This window comes from Myotis davidii, unplaced genomic scaffold (genome assembly GCF_000327345.1).
Source record: "Myotis davidii unplaced genomic scaffold, ASM32734v1 scaffold326, whole genome shotgun sequence".
Lineage (NCBI taxonomy): Eukaryota > Metazoa > Chordata > Mammalia > Chiroptera > Vespertilionidae > Myotis > Myotis davidii.
Window position 1 is genome coordinate 99,887 of NW_006296626.1, and position 3,937 is coordinate 103,823.

General features: G+C 58.0%; 1 protein-coding gene across 1 annotated transcript in view; it reads right to left on the bottom strand.

Moving 5' to 3' along the window:
* Positions 1-3,937, bottom strand: part of PPP1R12C (protein phosphatase 1 regulatory subunit 12C) — a 29,987-nt gene that overhangs the window by 9,446 nt on the left and 16,604 nt on the right. The window lies entirely within an intron of this gene.

Below are 3,937 nucleotides of genomic sequence, written 5' to 3' on the forward strand. Positions count from 1 at the left end.
CTGGCCCCTCCACTCTGTCCTCCACCTCCATCACTCAAACCGACAGCCCTCCTCAAAGGTCACTAATGGCCTGTGAGTCTCTTAATAACATGGACTTTTCTTCTTTTCCTTCTTTCTCCTCTCACATGCATTTGATACTATAAATCAAGTTTTCTTTCTTGAAACAATCTCTTACATTGGATTCCATGGCATCACACTCTTCTTATTTTTCTATTATTTCTTTTGAAATCTGCTACTCACATTAAATAAATAGTCTTTTAATATATTTTATTGATTTTTTAGAGAGGAAGGGAGAGGGAGAGAGAAACATTAACGAGGGAGAAACACTGATGGGCTGCCTCCTGCATTCCTCCTGTCGGGATCCAGCCCACAACCCAGCAACGTGCCCCGACTGGAACTGAACCGGTGACCTTTCAGCGTGTGGAACGAGGCCCAACCAACTGAGCCACCCCAGCCGGACTCTTCTGACTTGTTTAAAAATGCACCTTCTCGGAGATGTACAATGACTCCGTGGCTCACACTGGTTTCCAGTGGACAGCCGTGGCAAAGCACCCCACATATCACCGCTCGCCTTAAAATTAAAACGACGACGACAGAGCCCGTGTGCCCCTCGCTGACTCCATCCCACTCCCTGCGGCCCGAGGGAGCCGCCACCACGGAGTAGCTCTCGGGAATGTGTGTGCTGTATCCGCACTACAGGCTGCAACGCCGTGCCCTGTCCACACGGGTCCCAGGCACTCATCCCCTCCACCCCTGGCTGAGGGCCCAACCCCCCAGCCCGGGCTCCCCGCTGGCGCCCCCTGGTGGCACCTGGGCCTAACGCCAAGGGAACACCTTGGGCGGCCCAGCTGGCCAAGGACCCGGCTGCTATGCCAGGAATGTCTGCCTGGTCAGGGCCCATCTCCGGAGAGGCCCGGAGTGTGCTGGTGTCTCGGGGCCGCCCTCTCCCTCTCCCTCTCTCTCTCCCTCGGCCACTTCCTTAAAGGGAATCGCCTCCACCCGATCCGATCCGGGGACAGCCGATGTGCCAGGCTCCGGGGAGGGCAGGGGCCGCGTGCGCTGACTATTCGGCAGCCGCAGGACTGCGTTCTTTCGCATGTTCCTCCTCATCCTCCTCAACTCTGCTTTTTCTGGAGGCCTGCCTGTGTCTGCTGACAGACCACAGCCGGGGGGACAGGCCACCGTGTTTTTTAAGTGGGTGTTTTGTGTGTGTGTGTGGCGGTAAAATAAAGATGAACGTCAAATGCACTGCTGGTGCTATTGGAAAATGCCCCATCGAATGGCATTTCGCACTGCCACCATGCTGTGCAAACCGTCCGACTGTCTAGCACTGGCTCCCTGGGGCTCCCTTCCCCAGCCCCTGCGTCCAGGAAGGTACTTCCTGTCACGGTAGAGCTGCCTGTTTGTAAATAAAGTTTTATTGGAACACAGCCAGGCTCAAACATTTATTACTGTGCCTGCACCGTTTCCCCACCGTGGCAGCAGGTGGCAGAGAGCAGACTGCACAAAGTCCCCGCCACCCAGCCCCAGAACTCCCTTCACCTTTTCTCTAAAATATGAGTGGTTTCTTAAAAAGTATATTTTTATTGATTTCAGAGAGGAAGGGAGAGAGAGAGAAACATCAATGAGAGAGAATCATGGATTGGCCGCCTCCTGCACGCTCCACACGGGGGATCGAGCCCACAACCCGGGCCTGTGCCCTGACCGGGAATCAAACGGTGACCTCCTGGGTCAACACTCAACCACTGAGCCACGCGGACCGGGCTAAACATGGTTTTTAAAAAATTGATTTGCAAGAGAGAGAAACATCAATGTGAGAGCGGAACATCGACCGGCTGCCTGCATGGTCCCCACTGGGCATGGGCCCTGACCGGGAACCGAACCCACAACCCCTCGGTGCAAAGAGGACACTGAACTGCCTGAGCCACACAGGCCGGGACCAGAACCCTCTTCAGCTGACAACACTGACCCTCCGATCCCATTAAACACCTCGCCCCTGCGGTCACCACCACCCTGACCACCATCCTGCCGTCAGTCTGTGAGTCTGACTCCGGGTGCGTCACGTACCTGGAGTCACACCCTGTGACCCTGTGACTCCGCAGGTTGTCCCTAAGGATCCCCCACGTTGCCGTGTGTGTCAGGATTTCGTTCCTTTCAGGCTGCACATGTGCACCTACGAACCAGGAGGCCACGGTTCGGTTCCAGGTCGGGGCACACGTCCAGGCTGTGGGCTCGGTCCCCGCTGTGTGCCATGCGGGAGGCAGCCGATCGATGATTCTCTCCTTATTGTCAATATTTTTTTTAATATATTTTATTGATTTTTTACAGAGAGGAAGGGAGAGAGATAGAGAGTTAGAAGCATCGATGAGAGAGAAACATCGATCAGCTGCCTCCTGCACATCTCCCACTGGGGATGTGCCCGCAACCCAGGTACATGCCCTTGACCGGAATCGAACCTGGGACCCCTCAGTCCGCAGGCCAACGCTCTATCCACTGAGCCAAACCGGTTTCGGCTATTGTCAATATTTCCATCTCTCTCTCCCTCTCCCTTCCTCTCTGGAATCAATAAAAGAAATATTAAAAAAAGAAAACAGAAAGATGCAGTGGCCGAGCTCCGGGCAGCGTCCGCCTGCTGACACACACACCTGCCCGCCTGGAGTGTCCAGCCCCGACCACCTCCGCCACCGGCCTGGCCCTGCTGTGCGCGGCTGCGGGGGACACTGCAGTGGGCACCCGTCCGGAGGCACAGCACGCTTGGGGGTTCCCCACACCCTCCTTGCAGCTGGGGTGCAGCCCAGGGCCCAGGTTCTGCTGAGGCAGCAGCTCCCACCCCCGGCAGTGCAGCGAGGGTCCCTCCAGCCGCACCGCTGACGCCTGTCCGACCAGCCATGCTCCCAGCCTTCACCTGGTCGCAGAGCGGGGCGCCGGGGCCCTTGGCGAGGCTGATGTGCGCTCCGGGCCATTCCTCCAGGGAAACCCCGAGTGTCCAGGAGCCTGAGGGCCACTGATGGCCGTTCTTGCTCCCAGGGCCCGGGACTCCAGGTGGAGACCCAGGAAAGCAGCCTCCAGGCATCGCCCGCTTCAGCACAGGGAGGAGGGGCTCCAGGGCACAGCCACCTGGCCTTCCCAGTGATAGGGCAGACAGACAGGACCTGTGTCCCTGCAGATGGCAGCAGCCACACGCTGCCCGCTGCTCGGAGAGCAACGATGCCCATCCCACGGTTCCCGGAGAGCGTCCTCGCTCTGGGAGACACTGGCTCCTGTGCCTGGCGGAGGCCACGGTGCCAGCAACACATTCTCAACATGGATCAGGAGAGGGAGGGAGGAAGCCAGGGAAGGAGGGAGGGGAGGGAAAAGCGGGTTTCTGTGTGGGGCGGGGGAGGGGGAGGGAACCCACAGAAATGCACCCACACGTTACAAAACTGACGAATCTCTACTTTCATCTGAACCGAGCCCGGCCGCCGTGGCTCAGGGGCAGGGCACCGACCTAGGAACCAGGAGGCCACGGTTTAATACCCGGTCAGGGCACAGGCCCAGGCTGTGGGCTGGATCCCCAGTGTGGAGCGTGCAGGACGCAGCCAATCAGTGGCTCTCTGTCATCACTGATGTTTCTCTCTCTCTCCCTCTCCCTTCCTCTCTGAAGTCAATAAAAATATATTAACCAGAAGACAATTCAAGGCTTTTTTAAAAAAAATCATCTGAACCGACGTGGCGATGGGCCCCAGCGCGGTGGGGCTGCGACCCCCGTAAACCTGCTACGACATGGGGAGCCTCAGCGAAGGTCACGACTGCTCAGAGCTGGAGGTTCCTACTGAGAAGTCGCAGGTCTGGAGGGAGCCCCCAGCTCCGCCTCTGCCGCCCGCACTCCCCACCTGAACCCCAGCAGGGCGCCCAGGCTGATGTGCCCGTGGGCGCGCTCTCTCTCTCTCTCTCTCTC